Source organism: Sander lucioperca, chromosome 20 (assembly GCF_008315115.2).
Source record: "Sander lucioperca isolate FBNREF2018 chromosome 20, SLUC_FBN_1.2, whole genome shotgun sequence".
NCBI lineage: Eukaryota > Metazoa > Chordata > Actinopteri > Perciformes > Percidae > Sander > Sander lucioperca.
Window position 1 is genome coordinate 10,877,102 of NC_050192.1, and position 27,817 is coordinate 10,904,918.

General features: G+C 40.7%; 1 protein-coding gene and 1 long non-coding RNA gene across 10 annotated transcripts in view; one reads left to right on the top strand and one right to left on the bottom strand.

The window, feature by feature from the left end:
- Positions 1-27,817, bottom strand: part of cacna1c (calcium channel, voltage-dependent, L type, alpha 1C subunit) — a 231,715-nt gene that overhangs the window by 182,011 nt on the left and 21,887 nt on the right. The window lies entirely within an intron of this gene.
- On the top strand, positions 17,577-27,735 carry LOC118493997. Its single transcript, XR_004896055.1, has 3 exons — positions 17,577-17,588; positions 22,731-22,734; positions 27,656-27,735. It is a non-coding gene; the product is annotated as an uncharacterized LOC118493997 (long non-coding RNA).

Here is a 27,817-nt window from a genome sequence, read left to right on the forward strand (position 1 = left end):
TGAGAGAGAAAGAAAGATAAAGAAGATGAGGCAAACAAAGAACTTATGAAAAAAGTGAGCATGAGGAAGAGGAGAGATGAGCAAAAAGTGATAGAGATACAGGTTTTGTGGAAGAGGAGAAGAAGGAGGAGAAGCAAGAGGAGGAGGAAGGCTTGTTCACACTGCGCCTCCATGCCGACCTTGCATACACACATATTCACACACAGTGCAGGCAGCAGATATTAATAACTCCTTATTAATATTCATCTGCAGTGGAGAGATGTGAGGCCAGCGTAACCCAGATACAAACCGTCTCTCTACCTGTCTCTCTCACAACGCTTCATTCTCCCAGACTTTGTTAGTGATGGGTCCAGCGACCAGTAAACTGTCTTTCCCAAATTCTGGTTTTCTATTTCCTTTGCCCTCTGTACATAAAATCATAAATAGCCAAAAGTTACCTTTAAACAAAAAAATATTGCCACTTTTGATTTTTATATGTCTGGTCTGATTGTTGTATTGTTGCATTTGTATTGATTCTACAGCCAGGATTTAAACATTTCACTAGCCAGAATCCAAAACGCTGATGGATGTCTGCTTTGGCTGCTAACGCTGCTGTTTTGGCAGCAAACCAAAACCATCACTTGTACATTCAGTTGCTCACTTCCTCAAGTCATCTTGTAAAAACATACCCATTGATGGTAAAATATGGAACATCAAGCCTGAAACCTTTCCAATTTCCCAGTTTTTCTAGGTGACCCTGGGATTCCTGTAGAGTACATTCTAAATAAACCTTCACTGAGGATAGGTTACCATGGCTAAGGCACTTGGCTGAACATAACCACCAGCAAACTGTTTAAGAACTAATAGTTGAGCTGCATCTAATGTCCACATAAGAAACAAGAATGCTCTTGATCTGCATATGATCCAACCTTAAAGAACAGCATATTGTCAGTCCCATTGGTCATGCTAACACATCCAACAGTTCCAACATTCATGTATTTTTGTCACAACTCTTCACTGTTGTATCTTTTAAAATAGAAGACAAGAATCAAAATTGAAATAAACATCACACTTTCAAGGTTGTTTCTTTGCTTTCCTGCTCTGTTGGGGTGTCTACAGTCTTTGCCAAGCGTGCCAGCAGGACCCGCTGACCCCACTCTCTAAAAAAGACTGCAAAAATGAGCAAAGCATGTTTCTACCGACTGGTACAGCTGCTGTGGGGTCGACAAGAGGCTAAAGAGGAGTGTAAAGGACACGGCTTGTCACACTTTAAAAAATGCAACAACAAAACTATAAAAATCTGCATGGGCAAAGTGACTGACTAACACTCTCCCTTCTGCCCTTGAGCAAGGATTGTAACCCTCATTTGCTCCACTGGGATGATCCAGCAGCCAGCAGTAGGAGACTGGTTGCACTGCTGCCAAGCAGCCCAGTCTCATGGCAGTTCGTGAAATGGTCACGTTATTGAATCTATTGATTTGTGTACTGAACACGTTAATGTCGTTATTTTCGTGTGGTGAGCACGAATTTTAAATGAATGTATTTCAATGGAAAGGTTATTTCGTGATCACAGAACGATTACGGTAGCGAGTAGTATTGATAAAGCGAAAATACGCACAGCGAGGTTGGTCGGGGTGGTGGATGGGTCAAACAACACAGGACTTTCACTCCGGAGACCGGGGATCGCGTCTCACGTGTTGCATTTCCTTTCCGTGTTATTTTGTTCGTAACCACAACCGTCCCGTTGTTGTCAGCGTGTCCTGCGTGTTACGGTTCCTTTCCCAGTTCTTCTTTTCCTAACCCTAACCTTTCCCCATTCTTCTTTTCCTGACCACAACCGGTCCAGTCCAGTTGTTGTGGCCGGCGTGTGGCGTTTCATGTCCCCGTTGTTGCGTGCCACAGAGATCGCGGATCGTGTCCCTGCGCCCGGGGCTCGCGTCCCGCGTGTGGCAGTTCATCCCGTTGTTGTCGCCGGTGTGTGGCGTTTCATTTCCCCGTTGTTGCGTCCCCCAGAGCAGCCCAGTGTCATGGCAGTTTGTGAAATGGTATGTAAAGCAGAGCATTGATAAAAATGGTTAAACATTCTCAAAGCTATAAAAAGGGGAAACAGATTCAACCCAGGGTAGCCACATAATTTAAGTTAAGTTGAACAGAGCCTTTGTTGATTTTTATTCTAGCATCACTTACAAGAAAAGATCCCTGATGATACTGATGCGCTGAAATTTTGATCCCCACTGAAATATTAGTTCAGCTCTGCATTCTAATGACAATTATAAACTTTAGTCATGCTGCAGCCATGTCCACATATGCTTATGGAGAACACAGACATGACGTACACACACACAGTAGCTGTTTCTAACAAGCACGTTTGAATGTATTTTATTAGCTTGTTATAATGTTAGCCATATTGCTTTTGTATATTACGTGTAACATTTTTTGCTGCCTTAACTGTTGACAGATGGCAACATTAAAGTGTTTATAATGGTATTTCAAAGGGAGAGTTATATTTACTTTGATACACAAAGTGGGGTCTTTTTTTTATTTCAACAGCCTACATGGAAGGCTTTTTAGGCTAGGCCAAAACAAGTCAGAAATCAACATTTTGTTTTATTAATTTTGCTCTGCTAACAAAACCACACTGTACACAGCTTCATACTATTGCTGTATTTCTGCCATCAATATAGCTGTGCACAGTCACAACCGCTCTGCCTGAATACACAGGGACTGGAATGTACAGTTACAGTTTAGTCTGCTGTCTGTTCTGTGTCATACATACATTTTGCAGTATGTATTGTATTGTCACGGACATTGTGCAGCTACTGTGATCAGTCTATATCATCACAAGTGTATTATAATTATGTATCTAAGTGTATTTTGTCAATGTATTTCTGTACCCATTTTTGCAGAGTACAATCAACTTAGAAACAGTTTTCTTTTTTGTTTTAATTTTGACCAATTCTGCCCACTCCAATTTTCTATCATCTATCAAGTTTTACTTGATCAAAATAAACCGTGTCTCAGTAATAGCACCTTATTCTGAGGAAACAAGGGCATGAGATTTTAAAAACAAGGATGGATTTGAAGGTATTGTCATGAACACTACACAGTATAAAACGTTTTCACGAGAAAAGAAGAAGCAAAAGAAATAACTGAAACTGCACAGAGGCAGCTTGAATTGTGAAATTCATTAAGGAAAATATTGCATTGCAAATCAAAAGTGTTGTAAAATGTGTTAATAACTTAGTGTACTGCTAGGTCATTAAGAAGAACAGGCAATGAAATTCCTCCTGAAACACTCTTGATTATCAGCAGATCTGTCACAAATACAGATGGCCATGTAACTATAAATGAAACTGCAATTAACCACTGTTAAGATTCCTTCAATAAAAAATTAATCAACAAAGAAGAGGGGAGTCAAGATGACGCCATTTTACTGTTGAGTCAATAAGTGTCCTCACAGGAGGTACAGATACATTGTGTGTGTGTGTGTGTGTGTGTGTGTGTGTGTGTGTGTGTGTGTGTGTGTGTGTGTGTGTGATCTCAGAGGAGCCAATATATGGACCCAGAGAAAAGTTATGGTCTTCTGTAAAACACACCAGGGAACCATCGAATGAAGCACATGTGTGGTAATCTCTTTGTATGTTTCAAAGCGAAGATGACACACACAATACATGTCTAGTCCTCAGAGTGTTTTTGTTGTTTAGAACCGTAAAAAAAAAGTGTGTGCGCATCCGTGAACACTCCTGTGATTAATTGAAGGGACTACAAAGCAATAAAACGCTAAGTAATGTGCTCTCATAGTTTAGCTCGACAGTCTGGCATTACCACAGTCTCAGAGGGAGCGTTAGGTTTATGACTCTACCCACCCTACACATCCCCCCATCAGGAGATGTGAGGCCATGGCAACAGAGGTGGGAACTAAGCACCTTTTTAATTTAAGTTGTGCAACAGACTATCAGTGAGGTTAGTCAGTCGTTTTTTTGTTTTTAAGGAACACGTAGCTCACAGGTTGACAATATGATTACAGTCTTACTTGAATCTCTGTTACAAACGTCAGATAGGGTATATTTCTAAAGCTGATAAATACTATTCAGAATACTACTGATCAAATAGACAACACTAGCAATCCTAGTTGGATTCTAGAAATTATATTATACTTTCTTACTTTAACCTTTAACTTGTTTGTCTTGGGATTTTAGGACTGATTTTAAGGTTTTATTAATAGATTTGAAGCCACTTCATTGTCCAGATTATCTGGAGGTTATACTTCCTCTGCCAAATTGTTTTCAGCTTGAGGTCCTTAGACAAAAACCTGCTGGTTGTTCATAGATCAGCTAAAGAGTAAGTGAATGGTGCGTTTGCTGCCAGGATCTTTTATTTAAACCACTTCTTAAAACTCTTCATATTGTGTAATGTAATCTTCCTTTTAGATATTTATATCTTATGACTTCTTTCACTGATATTGCAGTTTGCTGGTTTTTCAATCTGTACTTTTCTCGTATTTTATTTGTGTATTATGTGATGCAGTTTTAATGTTTGAATGACATAAAGTTTGTACAACTTCAACCCTGGGATCAGTCCAAAACTGACCCATCAAATCAGCAAAGTGTACACATTATCTCATCATATTCACTCTGCACTGGAGCACTGCATCCTGTGACCTACAGATGTCAATTTCTCTCTGCAAATTAGAACGCTTGACACAGAGTAGACAGAGTTTTAACGAACTCAAACAAACAGAGTTGCAGTGAGTGGATAATGTAAATGATTGTAAAGACCATAAATTATGGGCAGAAACACCTATGGATATGGGCGCCAAAGGCTTTGTATCATACACAGTATATCAAGGTATATAGTTACATTTGAAGATGTGAATGTTCAATTTAGTTGGTTGTTTATGCTGATCATTATGGTAGTGTGCACAGAATGAACAGCATCTTACCAACATCATCATCTACAACCTAAAATGGCTTCAGCAAATAAATAAAATGTTACAAATGCAGTAAGAAATTAGCTTTTATTCAAATAACATGTGTAATTCTACATTAGCTGCATTGTACCAGTGATCAATGTGTATTTACACAAATCCTGACAAAGTAGAGCCGACACATGACAAATCTCATGTGAAATTCCTCAACAAAGATGAGTGAAACGTTTGACTGACAAATACAAAGCGTCTAATAGGTTGTTTTTGCAGATTTATAGTTCTGAAGCTTAATGGGTGCTGAATTTTACAGCTCAGCCCCTCCCTGCTCTTTATACCCCTACCCTACTGGGACACGTGGGGCCTGGGCAACAGAAGAAGAAATCAAACACCCCTTTGATGACAGTTTGGCTGCAGAGTGAAAAAGGCATGTGTGTGTGTTTATGTGTGTGTTTATGGATATAAATACATCAGAAAGCACTGAAGTGTAGCACAAAGGGCACTCTGCGACACAAATACACATACCACCCACATTTATAATCGCACAGAAAACTGGGAGAAATGACACAACAAAATATATGATGATTAGCAATGAGCAGAGAAAGACGGGATAGGAGAGGAGGACATATGTTGAGTGGGTGGACAAGCAGGGAAGGCAGCGAAGGGGGTACGACTGGCAAAAATTACACACACACAATCGCAATGCGAGTCTCTCCGCCATCTGCAGTGCTCGCTACCTTGCCAGTCGTCCCATCCAATCAAAACTCCCCAACCCTTTTTCTCTTTTTCTCTGTTTCCCCATATTTTTGACGCCCTCGTCCTGCTCTCATATGTCTCTCTACCTCTTGTCTCTTGTAAAAAATAACTGAGCAGCACTCGTGTACTTGAGGGGCCTATATACTGTATATGCACAAGACTATCCATCTGTGCTTTCATGCATGCCTGAGTGTGTGTGTGTGTGTGTGTGTGTGTGTGTGTGTGTGTGTGTTTTTCTCCTCAGTGTGCAGGGACCTCTCATGGCTACCATGAGCTAATGAGCTCCATTTAAATCCAGCCCCTCTGATTCTTCCTCTCGCCCAGTTTCTCTGCCCCTAGGGCCATTCCCTGCTCTGGCCTGGAAACTGCGGTGCGGCAGCGGCCATTTTGGCTCATTAGCAACAAGCTGCTGAACCAACACGCATGTCTCCGTGAATCACTATCAGACTAATGGATGACTGGTTGCTCTGGTGTGTGTGTATGAATGTATGTTTGTGTATGTGTTCAAGCGTATGACTAAATATTTGTGTGTGTGTGTGTGTGTGTGTGTGTGTGTGTGTGTGCGTGAAGCATCACTAGCTTATGGATGAGTCATCCTCAAACGCTCCAGTAGCACCATCTTTCTTTCATCGCACATCTAACTTTCCATTTTTCTCGCTTTCTCTGATTCTCTCTCTTTTCATTTTGCTTTCTCTTTCTCGTTGTTTTGCTTCTCTTTTTCGTGTCAAACTCGTCTTCTTTTTTTCTTTTAACACATTTACAGCAGCTAAACCAAACTGGCCCCTCCTACTGTGTTAATCAAATGTTTGGTTGAGATAATGTGTGTGCTGGTGACAAGTTGTGGTTTTACGGGAGGTCACCTGAGGTTGCAAGGCAACCAGTTGGGACCACTAGCTAGCTATCTGTTTCCAACTGTTTCAAGTCTATATGCTAAGCTAAGAAACTGTCTTCTAGTATACTGTAGCTTAATATCTACCGTACAGATCTGGGACTGGTATTGATCTTTATCTCATCTAACTCTCTGCAAGAAAGTGATTAAATGCATTCCCCAAAATGAACTATTCTTTTAAGAACTCTATTAACCACATATGTACTATAGCATTTGTGATAATATTCATATTTTCTCCTCCCTACATTGTTAGAAACTATAGTCCCAGTTATGACAATAGGAGACACAAACATCTTTCTTAAACTATAAAATACCAAAGATATAAATGAAAAACACATGCACAAAATACTTTGAGCGGTAAAAGCCTCCTCACTTTTTTGCAACAAAACACTACAAACTACATAACCGCATACCACAGTCTCACATACACACACACAGAGCACAGGGGGTCTATCTATTCCTGTTTCTAGGAGGCTTGAGCAATCAAATAGTCCAGTTATGGGGTGAGCAGATCATCTTGGTATGAATATAGTCTCTTTGGAGCACTATGTTTCAACATAACACATGGTAAGAGGCCAAGGCAAAATACCTCTTGCCCGAAGGTGTCTGTCGCTGTTTTACACAGTATTATGATATTCTGGGACATAGGAAGAAAACCACAATGTGTCAGTATGATTTGAGTATGTGTGTGTGGCAAAGTGGTTGGGAGGTTAGATGTTTCAGTAAACAACAAGTGACTTCTCCGCTCACATGCAAGCCTTGACTGTAATAAACACACACACACACACACACAAACACAGGCACATACTGAAAATTGTACCTCATGACTGCCAGTACTTCTGAGTCATTAAGCTATTAGAACAGACTTATTTCTTTCCTGCATTCCTCCTTTCATAACCAAAGGGTCCCATTGTAAACATTTAGACTGAAGAGCCAGCAGCTCAGCCATCTCACACCACACTTTCTTCACTTTGTATGCAGGCCCATGTGTGTGTTTAAAGTCTACACTACTCTCTGCTTTTGTGTTCTTTCTTTCTTTCTACTTATCATGAGTTTGTCATGAGTAATAGGAAAATTGATAAAACACACACAGAGGCTAAAGCATTTCCCAGAGGCATTCCTCGACTAAAGCGGTAATAGTATGACAAAGCAGCATTTCCACTGGAATTTGACACTTCCAGATGGAAAAAAAACTGGAATACTGGGAAGCCATTTGGCATTTCGAACTGGAAATTTTCCCAGACTGCCTGTGGGAGGGGGAGAGTAGGAAAATCATGGAAAACCACAGACTACTGTTAGAGGAGAGGAAGAGAAGAGAACTTCAGCTACTCCATGATATAATGCAACTCAATAGAACTAAATTAAACAAAATTGAGATCAATGCTTGACTAGAGTACAAATGGACATAAAAGTATAACTGTATAAAGCTTGCTGAATATCCGATATCCCAGACTAACCGTTGCATAAGTCTTTTCCATTTTACAGCATAATGGCCTTTCCATTTGGGAACAAAAAAATCCTCTTCAAGGAATAGACTGTAAGATTGGTAGTTTGACCTCTGTGAGTGCTGCATTTATCCGCTCTGTCTAGTTTTGTGCAAAGGCTTTAGTACTTCGTCTGTGTTTTAGTGGAGGGCATAAGATTGCTCAGCATCGTCTTGACAGCATTGTAAAGCAGTGGATGCACCACACACAGAGGTCAACCTTCCACCAGTCTTGTTGCTACACAATAGTGAGTCGATTGAAAAGTTTATGAATTACTCCAAAGCTTTTAAGAAAGGTTCAGATGGGGACAAAGACGTAAAATCAAAGCTTTATTACACTTACTTACAGTGTGTGTGTGTGTGTGTGTGTGTGTGTGTGTGTGTGTGTGTGTGTGTGTGTGTGTGTGGTCACCATAATTATGTAACAACATACGGCACTAAACCTCATCAGCACCACATATTTTAAGTTTAGCTAAAGAAAATCATAATTTTACAGATTTAGACAGTGTTCCTCCAAATTAATAAAATTTTACTCTTTGTCCTGCAGCTAAACTGCCGGCTGCACCTCTGTTAAGGGCACTCTTAATGTGTCATTAACCAGCAATAAAAAAATTGCTTTGTTGTTGTGAGTTATTGATAATTTGTTGGGCCTTTCAGGGTGACTCACCAAATTGGACCGTTACAGCAAAGATAGAGACAGAGCGATAGAGAGAGCAGACAAAGGAGAGAAAGATAGAGGATGGCAGACAGATAGGAACAGAGACAAATAGACGGATTGGATGAAGAACAAGTGGAAGAGCAGAGGTAAAACAGAAAGACTATAAGAGAGACTAAGTTTAGCTCTCCCGGTGGGACTCCTCTCAGGTTCCTCTGCTCTTTTCATTGTCCTCCTCATCTCCCTTTCTTCCTCACCTCTTTCTTTTTTCAATCCATCACAAAATAATTAACTTGCTATAAGTGAAATTAATTTCACTAATTGGTTTTAAAGGTATTTTTGGACACTGGCAAGAGAAAGAGACAGAGAAAGAGAGAGAGAGAGAGAGTGTGTGTGTGTGTGTGTGTGTGTGTGTGTGTGTGTGTGTGTGTGTGTGTGTGTGTGTGTGTGTGTGTGTGTGGTGAACTTCCTGACCAAATTGGGAAGAGAGAAGACAGATGGAAGGATGCTGACAATGACCAATTTCAGTTTGTGTCAATTTTTCTCTTTTACCAAGCTCTAGATATGTTTTTCTCTCCTCTCTCCTTTGCCTTGTGCTGCAGTTTGCTGTGGATTTGCAGTGAAGTGCATATCTTTAAATATCCAAGGTCTGATAGAGAGAAAAGGCTTTTATTTTAAGATGATCCTTGAGTGAATAAGGAAGCGAAAATGACAGAACAGGCTTTTGAAATGGTTCCAAAGCTTATGTGAAATCCAAACCGACTGAAATAGCATCTGAAGTCGTCCAAGAAGATATTTTTATCTCATCTTTCCTTTCATATTTGACATTTTATTGATGCATTGAGGACGCAAAATTGGAACAGAAGCGCAGCAGATCATCCCAAATAGACACGCAGATCAATCAAAACAGAGGGACAATAGTATACTTGTGATCTGTGAAGATATAAAACCCTGGCATATGAATCAGTTAGAGGGAATAAAAGATGTCATCGCTGTTTAGCATCATGCGTTCCTCTGGGTATACAACTTTAAAAATGCCAGCATTTAGCTCATACTCATATCCCAAATGTCTTACAATGAGTGAGCAGGGACGCTACAAGACTGCTAATATCTACAACCTGCTGATGCCAAATATGCATAGGGCGTTTGTTAATCGCACCACAAAACAAAGCTCCCAAGTGTGAATGTGTGTAACTGTGTGAATGTGAGGGAGGGAAATTAGCCTTTGTGCATAGCAAACTATTCTGGGATGAATAAAAGTGCAACAATTTGACTTATAGTCACAATTGAAATTATTTACTTGACTAAAGTCCTTACGTTTTGAACACGCCTCACTCTTATCCAAAATCCTGTGCCTATAGGTATGCCATCCCACATGGCCTTCACCTTACCTGCCAATCCACTGTACAACTTTGGTGTTTGTTAGTGAATAGGCTACTCAATTTAGATAATTCACAAACCAGCCACCAAGCAGCCTCATTGAAATAAAAAGGATGCTATGTTGTTTCATACTGTGCAAATACGGGTCCAAACGCAGCCTAACACTGACTTTTAAACCTACATGCCAGGCAAGAAAGGGCTTTTTTTCTTCCAAGACTTAGACATATAAAGTGTGACTTAACAATTCCAAATGCATTGTGCTGTTCCGCTGCCCAGGTATGACTGTAAATGTGTTCTTTGACAACCATCAAAACATAACTTGCTGGCTCAGTTGTTAATATTCTGTACTCTAGCCCTACCTCTATCTTGGCACTGAGGAAATGGAGAGATTGAATTGATTGAATTATGTGTATTGTTTTTTGTTTCTCCTGGTGACCAGGTTCTGCTGGCTGACCTCGTTCAAGGGTGCAAGAGAAAGGAAACGTTGCCTTGATGATTCCACCTGCCCACCTTCACCACTATACTATATGTGGTAACTCTGTATTTCTTTCCTCCCTGTATCTTGGCGCTCCATCTAATCTGGCTTCCTCAGTTCGTCTTTTTACTGACATTTTTATTTTCTCTTTATGCTTTTTGTTCCATTTAGCTCTCTCACTCTTGGTCTGATTCAGTGCAACATATGCTGCTACTTCCATCACACACAGAGGCTAATTACAGGAGGAAGAAAAAAGAGAGAGAGTGAGTCTGGTTGAGAGAGTGGGGGTGAGAGAAAGGGCAGAGAGAAGGAGAGAGAGAAAGGGGTGAGGGGTCCTTGGGGTAAATTATTCATCTTACTCCATGACACCTGAGGGCAATCTACCTCTCTGTGAGTCACCAAGTTAAAGAGAGAGAGTAGACTGTGTGAGTCAGACCTGCCCGAGAAGATATTAACACCTGTGTGTGTGTGTGTGTGTGTGTGTGTGTGTGTGTGTGTGTGTGTGTGTGTGTGTAAGCCACAGGTTACACTTTAGATGGTCTCCATATGTAGGCGGCACATGATCGGCTTAGGGGACAATACGCTGCAGGACACACACACACACACACACACACGCACACAGACACACACACACAGACACACACACACAAACACACACACACACACACACACACACACACACAGTAATAAGCAAGGTCAGAGCAGCACACAGCGTAAATCTTACTCACACTGAGCCACAGCTATAAGCAGAGCTAGCATTAACCAGCAAGAAATAAACACACACACACACACAATGCACACGGACATACAAAGGACACATGACGCTGTAAATACACACAAACAGCGCACATTATCTCTAATACAACACATAGCTACACACACCATCTTTCCATTAGCTGTAATTAAATTAATAACTGCTATCATCCTCTTTGCCTGTAATACAGTATAATCTGCCGTCTCCACTCGAGCCCTCAGACCACTCTAACTGTTGACTGGATCAACGACATTTATCAGCATCAGGCCTGCTGCCAGCTGAATTATTAAACCCACACATTTCTTACATCCCAGTTTTGTGCTAAGCAAAAGACGGGAAAATCAATTCTGGAGAGGCGATAAAACTGTTGGAGTTCATTTCAGGCGTTTAATTGACGCTCCTGTCCAAAGCAAATTACAGTGATTAACCGGGGTGTCAGTGTCTTGCTCAAAGACACTTTAGCATGTTGAACAGCAGTTGATTGACATATTACAGTAGTTGATGCCGGGATTGAAGCTGTCAGGGTGTACAGGACAAACACACCAGGCTACTGCAACTCTACTGATTAGCGTAAGTCATGCAAGCTTTTATTTTGGCAAAAGGTCAAAATGTTATTTTGATCAGAGATAGAGTATATGTGATAAAGGGCAGCTTTTAAAGGTACTGAGAGGAGAATGTAATCACATTATTTAGCTACAAACCAAAAAACTTTCACAACACACACACGCACGTGCAGTGGACACATTTGTGTTATTTGTACATTGCATCCGAAAAAAGACGAGAGGCTTTTTGATGTCTCTGTTTGTCTTTCGGCTTCTTTATATGCGCTCCACTTTCCCTGGCACCGAGCTTGACTTCCTACTGAAATTAACCAGGCAGCCCAAAAATAATCCACCGCAAGAGAGAGAGAGAGAGAGAGAGAGAGAGAGAGGAGAGCAGTGTGAGAGAGGAGAGATGGGAAAAAGAGCATGATGAAGAGAAGGAAAGAGTAAAGCAAAAAATGGATAGGGAGAAAGAAAAAAGGAAGAAGGGAAAGAGATAAGTTGACAGAAAGAAGTACAGGAAATGGAAAAAAACATGTGCTGACAGATTCTGTCCCATGTATGAATTTATCAACACCTGCCCTTTTAATATAGTCTGTCAGCTGGTACTGTACCGATGCACAACCAGACAAGACGCAGTCAAATATTCATTCCAAATTAGGTATTCCGGTGTTTATAGCCAGATACTCCTTAGCCATGTGTAAAGCGGTTGAGAGGGTCAGCATGTCCATGTCTGAGGCCATGGTACTCTGCTGGAAATTGGTGGATAGCCACCTTATAGGAGAAGGTCAAGTATCTGAAATTAGCTTCTTTCTTACGGTGGCTGAGCTCACCCTTGGGGACAGGGTGAGGGCCTCTGACATCCAGAAGAGGCCTGGAGTGGAATATCTGCTCTTCTGTCTTTCAAAGAGCCAGCAGAGGTGGTTGAGATATTTAATGTTTATATTCAGGTCAGGTCCAACTGAGGGAGATCCCAGGGCAGACCCAGAACATTGAGGAGGTATTGCATATCGTATGTGCCCCAGGAAGGCCTCAGGATTCCACAGGAAGAGCTGGTGAGAAGGATGTCAGGAAGTCTGGGCTACTTTACTTTGCCTGCTGCCGCTACCCAGACTCAGATAAGCATCAGAAAATGTAAAGATATTTTGCTGGTTCAGTTATCACACAAATAATGCAATTTGGGCCAACACAATGGCTGAATGTGGAGGACTGAATATTCTTAACAGGACATTGGAACACTTACCCAACAAATATTATTTTAATATTTATAATATTATTATAAAATGATGAAAAGCACATCATCAAGAAATGGACATGTATCCAAAAAAATGGATTTCAAGTGCCAGGCTAGATTATTGGTGGAATATTTAACTCAATGTTGACTGAATTATTTAATGTGTTCTAAATTAAGCTTTCAACCTGAACAGGTGTGTAGCAACAAAAACAATTCCTCAGAAGACAAAAGACAAAAGCATGTTCTAACTAAGCTCCAGCAAGGAGGCTTCAAAACAAAGTGAAATCAGAGATCATACCCTCTCACACACACCGTTTCAGGTAAACTACACAGAGCTGAATGTCACCTTGAGGAACAAGCAGGCCAGCTGTAGTGATTTTTATTGCACACAGCTAGGTCTGCCTGCGTGACCACTTTCTATTAGTCCACCGCAAATTACATCCACTCTCGCTTAATAATGTATTCAGCGCACACACACACACACACACACACACACACACACAAAAGCGTAATGTGTGTAGCTACCAACATTTTCATACATACAGTATACACATAATGTAAAGGTTTATGTAAGCGCACACGGTCACATATACAAGGAGCCAATGTGCGCACACACTTACACACATATGCATGGTAAGCTCATCCACACACACACACACACACACACACACATATTGTTCAGTAACAATCAAACTGAGTTTTCTCATAATTAATGGATTAATCAAGGAGTAATGAATGTGGAGTGGCTCCACACGGTGCTGATTAACACAGATGATGGAGGGGCGAGGGGAAAACTCTGCAAGGGAGAAGCGGCCATGTTTGATGTAGCAGAGTGAGTGACAGTGTGATTGAGTGTGTGTGTGTGTGTGTGTGTGTGTGTGTTTGTATGTATGTGGGCTAACAATAAATGGTATCAATGTCACACAGAAAGAAAAAGTAAGTTGTCTTCTGGCTTCCATTTCCTTTTAATTAAACATATGTGTGTGTGTGTGTGTGTGTGTGTGTGTGTGTGTGTGTGTGTGTGTGTGTGTGTGTGTGCGTGTGCGTGTTTGTGTGTGTAATCACAGAGTGACTTTCTCTTCCCAATTAGGGCTTTAATCCATCAGCTGGCTGTTGCTATGGTGTTTCTCTCTCCACCCAATCAAAGCCAAGTACGCTCAGAGAGGAGAACACTTCAACAATAGTCTTTGATACGATGGACAAAAGGGTGAAGGGAGTGGTGATTAAAAAACAATAATTGACAAATAAGAATGAAAGGAGCAACTAAAAACAAAAGAGGAAAGTAACTGTAAGCACTTTGTTTAATCTTTGTACACAGGCCTCCAAATACATTGCGACCACACATGAATTGAATATGTTTCATATGTGCAAATGGTTAATTATTTTATGCGTATTATAGTGATGGAGTGCTTCAAGTTTAAAAGCTGTTTATAAATTATGACCAAGAACTGAAAATTAATCAAATTAAAGTATCTCTACTTAACTGAATTGGAATAAATCCACATTTTAATATATTAATCATTCAGAAATGCTATTCAAAATATTTTTTTTAATTACATAAGACACTGTTTAAAAATATTAACCTTATTCTTTAACATTTAATGTTTTGTTTTAGTTGTTTGTGCTTATTTTACTTAAACAAACACTCACCCTTCTCTCTCGGGCTGCTTTTTTCATTTTCACATTGATTTAAACAGGCAGATCAATTAGGAGAGAATTCGGATTTACTATGACTGCATTGCTAGCGCAGCTGCTCTCACTGATCCCAGGAGGCAGCAGCACGACTGGGGGAAGCGGCATGTGTGGGGTTTTGTGTGTCTTTCCGTTTGTGTGTGAGCAGACAGTGGACAGTAAGTGGTGGGACCAGTTTTTCCTTCCATATTGTGCTCCAAAAAAATGTCTCTGGCGATGTCAGCATGTCTGACTGCATCTGTCCGTTTGTTTATCTCTGATACACAGAACAGAAACAACACAAACAAATCAAAGTCACACAGAACTCACACTGACTTTAGTGATGAATATTAATATTAAAACATCTCAAAACAGACTCAAATGTTTAGAGATCTGTAATTTATATTATATAATATATATTATATTACTGTATTATAGTATTTTTCACAAATGTTATTATTGTTGCTGTCCTATGAATGTCACATTTCTCCAAAAACCTAAACTTTTGAGGAGCTAAGAAAAAAATCAAATCAAAAACATTGTGACTTTGTGACAATGCATTTTTTTCAGATATTCCAATGGGATTTAAAATAAATGATTTATTAATAATGGTTTATTAATTTCAAACACCAATCATATATATGATGATTTCTTAGAATTTTTTTTCCCCAGTTCACAAAGACAACCTACTGCTTCAGTTCATCTGAAATATTAAAAATCACCAAATTTGGAGATACATGGTTTTCATTGGCCAGCAGAGTTATTGCATGCATTTCCATAAAATGTTTCACTAGGCTGCCTTTGAGTTTAAATTTGCCAAGATGTGGACCCATGTAGACACAGATTATATGAGCCATGCAATAAAAAATGCAAGACAAAGCTCTCACTGTAGCTAGAAATATGCGGCATGTAAACCTTCCCCTGTACCTCAATACAAGAGACAGAAGTGGAGAACATGACAGCGAGAGGCATGAAGCTCAGGAAGAGAGAGATGAAAGGAGGGTGTCACAAAGAGGAACAGACACATTCAGAGTGTACCAGGTGTCCTGACCTTGTCTCTTTGACAGTAAACAGTTTAGATGGAATACAGCTGTCTTTACTGAGGCTGACAACTCCTTCGCTGTGTGGAGCAGTGTGGCACAGCCTAGCCCTGCTCACAGTGTGGACAAAGTCACAAATAATGGAAAGTTTCACTCCGGATCAAGACAGCCAACGGTGAGCACAATGAGTACAAACAATAACCAGATGACAAGGAAACATAGGATGCATTATGTTTTTCACCAAATGGAAAAAGAATGATTTGGAAAAGAACCATTATGCATAGCAACCAAAACAATTCAGTCATTGTTAAACCTTTCACCTGCAGACAACCATCAGCTATGGCGCTGGAAAGCACCGCACAGTATCTGTCCTCAACTCAGGCACTTCAAGTCAGAAGGCAGCATAGTGTCAGTGGAAAAGAATAGAGAAGAACTGCCTGTCTCCCTTTCCCTGTCTTACTTTCGTAAGTGGATTTATAATTTCGAGGTCCTGACCTGTCCTCCCCGACAGGACAGCCTTGCCTTAACTCAGCCCTGCAAATTACTGCTAACCCTGACCATGAAACGTCTCGGTGTCCAAATCACAGAGCTTTTGATATTAAAGTGAACCTGACTTTGACTCTGACCTCTGCATAAAGATATTTCTACCTCTGGTTTTGAATCCCAGAATGTGACGTACAGTATATGGTCTGAAGTTTTTACATAATCAGACATAATTTAAGGAAGAAGAATTTGGACTCTGTTGTGTTTCTCCTCTGACTCATTTACCTGCCTCCAGTGCACTGATCACTGATTTTCCTGTCCGGGCATTTCACGCCTCCCGTTTACATCTACTGTATATATAAGCTGCACAGCAGTGTCATTATCAAGTCCTACTATGCTTAAATGCCCAAATGTGTGATCATCCTGCCACCTTCCTACCCTTCTTTCCACCTTAATTTTCTCCTCTTCTTCTTCTAATCTTCTTCCTCACCTTCATTCTTTCTTTTCTTCCCGTGGCCTCTTGCTGGCCTCCATTTCTTCATCCTGCCACTTGGGCCACTGCTGTGCTGACTATGCTTCTTTCTTAAGCTTTCTAATGCACTGTCATGTTCTAATAAATGCTTTGTGTGCCATCGTGTGTGATTTTGCATGAGCTTGTGTGTCACGGCCAGTTATAGGAGGCTTGGGTGATTAACTCTGATAGCCACCAGATGCCTGATTTAGAGAGGTACAGTCACACACAAACACTGCAACACACACACACACACACACACACACACACACAAACACACAAACACCAACTTTAACACAGAGGCACAAGATAGACAGAAACAGACAGCAGAGCAGAACAAAGACACTGTGAGTGACAACAACTGAGTGAAAGCAAAAGAGACAAAAAGGGAGTGACACATAAAGAAGGCAGAGTGTGACAGTAGGTGAAAAGAGGTCCAACATGTGTGTACAGTATGTGTGTTAGTATGTTTGCACTGTGTGCTACAGAGCGCTGACTTTGTTCTTTTAAAAAAACAACACATGAGTGAGGGCAGATGATTGTCACGTTTCTCCAGAATGGCTGTGATGTGACGTCAGATCAAAGCTTTGATTGGCCAGATGCCGCAGATGTTGTTTTCTCTTTGGTATTTGTGTATGTGTGTGTGTGTGTGTGTGTGTGTGTGTGTGTGTGTGTGTGTTGGAGAGAGAGAGAGAGAGAGAGAGAGAGAGAGAGAGAGAGAGAGAGAGAGAGAGAGAGGAAAGAAGGAAGAGATTATAATTCTGAAATGCATTTACCTTAACTGAGAGGACAGATTATGTGACTGTATATATGTTTATATGCGTGCTGTCAATCAATTAAAAAATGTAATCAAATTAATCACAGTCATGGGCTGTGTTTAATCACAATTAATCGCAAATTTAAAATACTAGGATTTACTTGTAAACATGCAGTGTTAAAATAAATAAATGCATGACAAACTGGTTTGAAGAAACAAATTCTTCAGTTTTATTATCTCAACCCTTAACATTTATTCAGCGTTCAATAACAATCTTAATTTGTATCCATATGAACTGCAGACATATTTAGCAGTAACCAACAACTGTTACAAAGTAACGTCTGCTACAAAGTCACAAATAGCTTACCTGTGATTTTTTTGCATAGTAACATCAACTCAAATGAATGCAACAATAAGTAGGCCTATTTTAGAAATAGAATGCCATGATGTATGTGAAGAGACAGAGGGAACAGTCACTACATTCTTGGTTAAAGATAATTACTTCCAAAAGTCTGCATCTGTGCAACATTCCTCCTGTCAACCAATCAGACTAGCTTGTTGAGATTTTCAGATGATAGAGCTGACCTCTTCTTCTGAAGAATGTTGCCTGCCAAAGAGAACAGTTTTTGTGAGAACATGGCACTGTTAAGGCAGGTGTAGCAAGTACATTTTTGCAATATTGGCCAGTGTACCATATGCACCTGCTTGTGACGACCACCACTGTAGTGAACATGTTTCCATGCTGACACAGGCCTCTGCCTTGTACCTGTATACGGTGCATCGTAGCCGGTGTTGCAGAGCTCTGTAGCGGCTAAACACATCTACTAACTGCCGCTGATACGAACCATGAGAATATGTGTAATCATCCGCGCTGCGATAACGGGAAGAGGTTAGGGTCAAACTAGATAAAATGATTACTTTGCGTTAAAAAACTAATAATGCGTTCATTATTTTAGATTAACATTGAAAGCCCTAATATATTTATATGCATGTGTGCGTGCTTGCCTTTGTGCGAGTATGGCTGTGCATTTGTGTGTTTGTTAGACGCCCTCTCATCAGTTAGGCCTATCAGATTGGGCAGCTGGCTCAAATTGTTGGAATGGCTGATGTCTATACTGCCAAACACTAAAAACCCTGGGCTCACTTGTCACAACCACTGCTGTAGAAAATCACAATATAATGGCCATATATAACTCTTCTGTAGCTATAGCTTTGAGGTTTATTCTGCAATATAATGACAGATATAATGTTGGCAATTAATATTTAGAGAAACGGCTAAAAGTTGGATGTCATATGACCAGTTCAATGCTGGAATACAAATCCATCAAGTTTAGCCAATTATAGTCTAAAGCTGTAGTCGTTTAAATAGGGTTAGGGTTAGGGTTAGGTCTCAAGTGCTTGTTTCTGGCAAGTCCTCCAAATGTTAGAAATACTAGTATATTAGCTCTGACCAGCAGTTTGAGCAAGTCCCTCTGTTCATGTGTTGGTTCCAAAGAAAATCCTAAACTTAACTGCATGTGTCTATGTTGACTCAATCAACTGCTGCATTTGATTTTGGTTGATAAAGAAAAAGCTGTCGCTGGCTTCCCATACAACATGCAGGTCTTTTAAACTGTTACTGATGTGAACTAATCATCCTAAAAATGAATGCTTGTCCAAACTGAATTCTCTTCTTCTGAGTAACTGTCTATGTGGGCTGCCTGCTGTTGGCAAATATTACTGCTTAAGGCTATATGCTTGCTGACCAGCAGTGAACAGGACTTCCTTTCATGGCCTGGTCCTCCTCAAAGCGCCACACTAGTTGCATTTTATCACAAATGATGTGCTTGTTTTAATGAGGCTGACTCCTACAGTGAGAGTCGACCATATTTAGGCACACTCAATTTCAGATCCCGTGGTGAGGGTGCTTCAAAGACCATTGATTTTTTTTTCCCTGTTTAAGGCCCCGGCCCACCTTAGGAAAAAACACCCTACGAACCAGTCTACCAAGTACCTCAACATCTGTGCTCCAATCAGCCCTACTGTGTTGTGAAATAACTTCCTGCATCATTAACACTTGGCAACCTGCTGTCGAGATGTTAGCACTTGCAATAATTAGCATTAGCATAAGTTAAATGTGGGAAAATTACCATTTATTACACTGCTGCTGCACTGGGCTTTTGTCGTCACGAAGAGAAAGTTGATTATGATATATGTTAGATAGCTGGAGAGACGCTCAGTGGTCCTCCTACCTAGAAACCAAGTGCTATTCTGGAGGAACATTAGCATGGCAGCTATTTTCAGAAGTACAGTGTTAATTTATGTTTATTGGACACAGTTTAAACTTTCCCACCTAGAAGTATTGTACTTAAACTTCTCCACAATGACTGACAACAAGCAATAGAGGGGTTTAAACATAAATTTTTTTCTTATTATAAAGCAGCAAGCAAAGTGCTTTATATATACTGGGAAAGTATCAAAACGCTCAATCCACAGAGAAATGTACACAGCTAGGATTCAGAAACAGTGCCTTTAAATTGGCCGTCAGGACCTCTGTACAGTTGTGATGTCACAACTATACTATATATAGGTAGAAATGGCTGCTACTGTGCGGTTACAGTCATTCATCGACTGCAATGACGTGCAGAGACACAGAGTGCACAGATCTGGAAGACCTGCTAACGCTGATCAGTCAGAGTAGACTGAGCTTTTTTGGAAGGGGGGCTTAAAGAGACAGGCGCTAAGACAGAAAGTTAGAGCTAAGAGAGTGTTTCAGACAGAGGGTGAATACAAGTATATTCAGACAGACAGTATGAGAAAAGTAATGTGTTTTTTGAAGATTAAAGGATGTAAACATGTTCTAGTAGAAACCCAGAATACAAGAATAAACCTGAACATTAGCATAATATGGGACCGTTAAGTTGCCAGTGTATTAGCTAGTAATAGCTCTGCACAGCAAATGGTAGTCAACACCAGAGCAGAATACAGTAGCACACTAGTCTCATGACCCTTGTCTTGTATGTTGTAGCGGTCCCGAGAGAGTCTCCCAATGGAAGATATTAAGCACCTTTTCACAGATGCATCATCCAATCATAGAGCTAAATCATACTGAGAAGAAATTACATGCATGAATTATTGGCATCACTCATACACATAAATATATGTCAGTGTGTGTGTGTATATGAGAGACACTGTATGCCTGTGTGTGTCTGTGCAAGGTAACAAAAGGAGCAATGCGACATGGTTCCCTGTGTCAGAGTTAATAACCCAACCCTGGTAATTGGCATAGAATATTGATGGAGAGGAAAATGGCCCCAAGCAGATCTCTGCTTCATTAGCAAAGACTAGGGGGACGGAAACAGGAGAGTTCATAGCAAGGAGGAGAATAGAGGAGACGGAACAGAGAAATGGGAGGAAGAGGCAAAAAAAGATCGTTCCTAACACCAGATGAGCAGACAGAAACAGAAAGGAGAAAAAGTGATCAGAAGGATAAGGAATAGATAGAGGGTCAGAGGAAAATGAGGGACAAGGACATTGTTTTGAATCATATGTGGGTTTTATAACAACTTTCAGAAACCGAAGGATGTTGAATCACTCAATACATGAGTGACCATTAAACAGTTCCAGTAACGGATAGAAAAGCAGATATGTCATTCTTTCCTGACTTGGTAGCAATTCATTATATTTAAAGGTGCAGTAGGTAAGACTTATAAAACTAACTTTCTGTCATATTTGCTGAAACTGACCCTATGTTCTAGTAGAACTATATGAAGCAGGTAATTTAAAAAAAAAAAATCCGGCTCCTCTGGCACCACCTACAGCCTGTAGTGCGATTTGCAAAAATCCACAGCTCCCTGTTCAGATGCACCAATCATAGCCAGGGGGTGTGTCTAACTGTGTGTCAATCACTGCTCATGCACACGCATTCATTCTCCCTTGTGGGGGGAGGGGCTTAGGAGAATGTTTTTGTTGTTGTTTTTAGCAGAAAGGGGGGAGGGACTGAGAAGTTGTTGATGTTCAAATTTAAGTCCTGGATCTTCCCAATCCTACCTACAGCACCTTTAAGTGAGTTTACAGGTCTGAGCTGCATTCTGGTTAGAGAATGTTAGAGATCAAACTATCAGGATATTACAACAATCACAATGACTCCCAGAAAAACATCTTCCTCCTCATCCTCTCTCTTTCCCCCTCTCTTTTTTTCTCTGTCCCTGTTGGAACATAGTGTTTGTTTAGTGTGGTATCGCCATGGTTACCCGTCTGCCACGTTGAGGTAATGTCATTAATCATCAACTTTATCACACTGCAACCCAGACAGACGCATGCACGCAGGAGACCAACTATGACATTTTATACTGTCCACTGCTGAAAACACTGAAGGGAACGACGTTTGAAGATTAACCAGCAACAGTAAACAGGCTGAGGTGTGTATTTAACATGGTGGCATGAAGGTAAGTCACACATATTCTCCTTATTTCTCTTCTTCATCCCCTCTCTTTATCTCTCTCTGTCTTTATGATCATGTTCAATCTCTTTTGGTTGACATGACAACAGACAGTGTCGCGCCTCCTGTTCTGATGACATCACTACAGACGCCAAGCCAAACCCTAAAAAAATCTCTCTCTCTCTCTCTCTCTCTCTCTCTCTCTCTCTCTCTCTCTCTCTCTCTCTCTCTCTCTCTCTCTCTCTCTCTCTCTCTCTCTCTCTCTCTCTCTCTCTCTCTCTCTCTCTCTCTCTCTCTGACATATTAATATAGAATACAAATCACAGATGTGAAGAGGAGATGAGCTGGTGTAAAGGGTGGAGAGAGGAGATGAAAAAAGAGAGAAGAATTCAGAGGAAGAGTGAGAGAAAGACAAATAGCAATAGTTACATCTTAACTACCACCATGGCCAGGACAGGACTAAGACTCTACAGCCATGCTTGCTGCTTAATGTACTAAATGCTAAAATTAGCATACTAACATGCTAAGAATGACAATGCTAACATGGTAATATTTACCAGGTTCATCATCTTAGTTTAGCATGTTACCATGCTAACCTTTGCTAATAAGCAATTATTACTTTTGCAGGTATTTGGCCATAATCAGAGTATTGGGAAAATGAAAACAATGACCTGATGATGGTGCTGGAGGAAATATCACAGAATCACCAAATCACATACAATTAATCCTCTAGGGACCTTGAATATCTGTAGTAAATATCATGGCAATCCACCCAAGAGTTGTCAAGATATTTCACTCAAAACCACAAAAGTCAAAGGATCACCAAAGTTAGGATTCCTCCTAAGGGAACCATGAATGCCTGTGCCAAATTTCTTTGCAATCCATCTGATAGAGATATTTTAGTCTCGACCAGAGGAGTGGACTGACCGACCGACCGACCGACCGACCGACCGACCAACAGACCATCCATAGAGCCACAAAAAGTCACACAAAAGCTTACACCGAGTTACACCAGCCATTTAAAAAACCCTCCTCTTTCTGGAGCTGGTTATAGACATTGGTCTGAAAAAGGAAACACACACACACACACACACACACACTGAAGAAGGAGTCCTGTAACAAGCCTGTTTTAGCCATTATGACTCCAGAGTGTGAAAGTGAGTCTGGTCTTTTGGGAAGTGGACTGCTCTATACACACACACAAACACACACACACACACACACACACACACACATACAATGTGGTCTGTGGGGAAGTGGTCCATGGAGCACATGCATCAAGACTGGCCTAGATAGATGGGATAGTGGGACTCTTCTACACTCTTTTACACACATAGACAGTCAAGGACACTCACATGGCCTATATAGTTGGGTCATTCATACTGGAACACCTTACCCTTGTCTTAATAAGAATAGAGGGATAGAGAGAAGAGAGAAAAAAAGGAAGGGAAACCCACGCAACTGGCAGATTTCGAGGAAAAAAGCGTCAGAGACATAAAGGTAGAAAGCAAAAGGACAGAAAGATATTAAATGGCCATTAGAGTGTAAAAAGAAGAGAGAAGGAGACAAGAATTTAGGCAGATTTTTGAAGACTCTTTAGTTTCATCCTCTCGAGTCCAGCCCTGGTCACTTTGGTAACAACCGATGAGAAGAACAGAACAGAATGCAACAGAAATGCAGACGGAACAGACTGAACAGACCAACAGAAATAAAGAAACAGAGAAAGGTTAAACAAATAAAATGGTCAGACACATAAAGAGATCATAAACTCACTGTTTGTGTTTCTACCTTCAGGTGCTTGTTGCCATGGATACTATTCAATGCAATAACCAAGATAGCTTAATACAGGTAACGACAGGTCACATCCCTCTGTGACATTTCTTCATGTTGTCTTTATTGGAGAACCATACGCCAGCAGCAACAGAGACTTTAAAGGGACACTCAGCCAATTTTACACATGAGGATCAGATGACTGGTCATTAGGAAAAATACTCAGCCTGTGAAACCAGTTGTACAATGTCTCTGGAGGGACTTAAAATAACCTTAACCCTCATCATGGTTATCTCGGATTGGCTTGACACTTTAACAGTAAGCCTGGGACATAGAGTTTGGAGAATCTTTCTAAACTTATGTAGTGTTAATTTAAATTTCTAAATTATTTCTCAATGCTGCACATTCAGTGGCTTGTCATGAGATACAGAGACCTGCAAGATGAACAGAATTCTGAAACATCAAACAAAAATATTACAAGGTCGTCAGGGCATGATTACACCCTCTATAATGTCTTACATGAAAGAAGAGTCATGCTATTAATGGAAATGTCAATTTCTGATCAGAATTTATCAGCACACAACATACTTGAAGCATTTCTAAAGCAGCCCAAGAACACATAATCCGCACCTCACGATTTTCATCCAATGCCAACGTTCAATAGCAAGGCAGGTACCCTATAGTGTATGTAGCAAGGTGCAAAGAAAGACCATGGAAGTCGGGGTGGTGTATGGGTAGCGTGCTAGACTTTCATGCAGGAGACTAGAGTTTCTTTCCTATGACAGACCTGCTAATAATGTTTGTGTTCTTTCCATAACCTTTTCATGCTGTAAATTTAATGCAGAGTTTCAGCATAAAGTAAAAACTTAAAAAACGTTGTTTACTGGATGTAAAAACAAAAACATTTTCACTGAATATAATTTGGGGTTTTGCAGATGCACTGGGTTGTTCTAAAAAAAAGTCATCTTTAGACCAACAGCCCCTCCTTTTCATATGCTGAAGTGTTACTTAACCTTTTCCTGTCTGTGTCTAAAATAAGAAAAGTAACAAAGTGCTTGGTGCCCTAGGCTACAACAGGCTTTTGTTACCCATGATTCTTGCTGCAAGTAGTCATTTAAGAGCTATAGGCCCTAGACACACACAGAGAAAAACGTGCCCAAACAAAAGCGCATCCACACACCCAGAGGCAAAAAAACACCCACAACCAAACACACAGAGGTGCATCACTCCTCTCTTAGTTTAATCTATCTTGCCTAGGTGCTGTCACCCAGCAGCATGAAGCTCACAGCAGAGAGAGAGTGTGTGTGTGTGTGTGTGTGTGTGTGTGTGTGTGTGTGTGTGTATAGGCCCGTGGCGACAGACCACCTTCTCTGTAGTACAGCTATCCATCCATGACAAGCCCACAAGAGGCCCGACTAACAAGACTGCTGGAACAGAGAGCCTGATAGAAACACACATGACTGTACATCCTTTGTGCTTCAACCCTCACTTCTCGTGAGACAAAAGTGCCTAAAAAGGCAGACGCAAGGCTCTGCGAGATATGTACTAGTAGGCCTAAGCAAGGGAACGCTTATGGCATGGTTTCTTCAGGGAGCTTGGCGTGACGTTCCTTCCCATAGAGGAAGTAAAACATTTTTTACATCTACAAATACAAGCTGCTAAAAAGACACAATCATTTTCAAACCATTTGAATGTTGTGTACAATCAGTCGCAGCTCGTTGGGCATAAGAGACCTCATTCCATATCTTCAATATTACAAAATCCCTTATTCCCTGCTGGGACACCCAGGCTAAAAATATATGCACTCATGGTACTGTAAAACACTTCTGCTGTTCATAAAAGAATAATTTAGGGGCACCTGAATAACTCAACTTGTAATGTGTGCACCCCATGTACAAAGGCTTGGTCCTTGTCGCAGCGACCACAGGTTCAACTCCAACCTGTGGCCCTTTGCTGCATCTCATTCCCTCGCTCTCTCCCCTTTCACATCTACAGCTGTCCTACATAATGCTTAAAAAATAACCTTAAAATTGAGGAAGGAGACACTCAGAGTGACAAGATTCCAACTTTCAATTAGCTGCTGGAGAGGTAAGAAGTTTGCTGTCCAGAATTATTTACACACACACACACACACACACACACACACACACACACACACACACACACACACCTCTTGTCGTGAAGAAGTCAGTAGTGTTCCAGCAGAGAGCCTGAGGGTGACTAACATTCCCCCCCCTCTGTTGTTCCCTCTCTTCCTTTTTTCTCCACTGAATCCATTTTACTCTTCCTTCTCCCTCTCTCTACCTTTTCAGACTCTGAAATTAGCCTCATGAAAAATAAATTGGGAGAGATGGTATGTCTTTTAGCTCATTTGCTAGAAATCATGTAGACTTTAAGGCCTAAAGACCTATTTCCTCAACCATCATCTTACTATAAGCAATTGGGTCCTAGTGTACATGAACACATGGTTTTCTGCCAACATTGGAGCAGTTTTGGTAGTTTCACATGAGAGATGTCTGGCTTGTTTTGTCTGTAAGTTTCTCAATGGTTTGAAGTGGGCAGATCTCAGCTGGAAAAAAGTTCTGTCATAAATTTCCGTGCACCACACAGGAAGAAAATCAATTTCTAGACTCTTGAAACTCTTTTAAATTATGTAATCCACCACTGTCACCATCAAGCATGCATTTATTTGTGTCAAAGTTACTGTTACAATTAGGTTAAAGCAATGCCAAGTAAATTGATCTGCACTTACAACTGCAATACACTGCGAGAAAACACCCACTTCCATCCACTGACCTTCAGTGTGATAGAATACAAAACAAAAAGCAATTTCAAGAGTCAGCTAATTGAATAAACAGATGTCTGTCTGAAAGGCTGAGAGAATACATCTAAAACTCAGAGAATCTACAGCATGCATTGGAAATTGGTCAGTAGCAATGTAAAATATACATCAGTTATGATTAATAAGATCAAACTTACAAAACACCTGTAGAGTATCAGTGTAACAGTGAGGCGCTGGCATTGTCAGAGGTCAAACACGCTTCGCTATTCAATAGAGTCAAAGTGCTTCTTTGGAGAGGGAACACCTGAGTGATGAATGAATGACAACTTTTGACAATTCGACATGTGTCAAGCTTGTTGAGTGCCATCAAAATTAAAGTGATGTGTCTCAGGCGGACAGTGGACTCACAGTGGTCTTCACTGCACATTTAAAACATCTCCATCATCTCTGTTGCATGTTACCCCCCTCTGTCCTTCGGGTTATTATTTAGACTAATTCAGATGCCAAACTTTCTGTGCAGCTACAACATACAAACTCAAGTGAAACATACAGTAGGCATTATGCATTCTTTCTTTCCTTTTAATGCACACGCACACACGCACGCACGCACGCGCGCACGCGCGCACGCACACACACAAACACAAACACAGGACAAAAGTGGGATATCATTCAAAGGTGATCACCCACCAACGCTGCATGTCAACACAAGGTTCTGGGGTCTTTTAAAAGGCAGGGTTGGTAACATTTTCCAATATATACTTTTTTTATATATATTTTTTTAAATGGTCTTTACACCCTGAAAGCAATAAATAACGTATGGGCTCTGAAAAAGGAGTGAAAAAGATCTGTCATCTGTAGCTGCTGTAATCCTGTAAAAACTCCCACCAATCAAACCAAACTGACCTTTTTTTTAAGAACCAATAAAATGCCTCCTTGCCCAGCTGCTCGTACTCTACCCCTCCTTTGAACGAGCCCAAGCTCAGTGTGCGTCGTCGCCACTGGAGTTCCTGCAAGTCTGCTGAAGAATGGAGGAGAAACTCAGCAAAAGTTGCCACTTCCACGCTTACTTGCAACCGCCCACCCTGCTAAAAAGGCAAAGAAAAGAGACTGAAGCCGAAAAAGTGGCGACTAAAAGGGGCGGCAGATACAGAGAGGTCGAACTAGAGTAAACACTGGCATAGCTTTTCAGCGATGGCGACAGCTGAGGGCGCTGAAAAGCATGAAAAATGAAGCCGTGTATGCTGTCTTTCTGATGGACAGGTACATTACGTTCTTGTTTTTTTATTTTTTATTCATTGTTTTTTAGGAAATG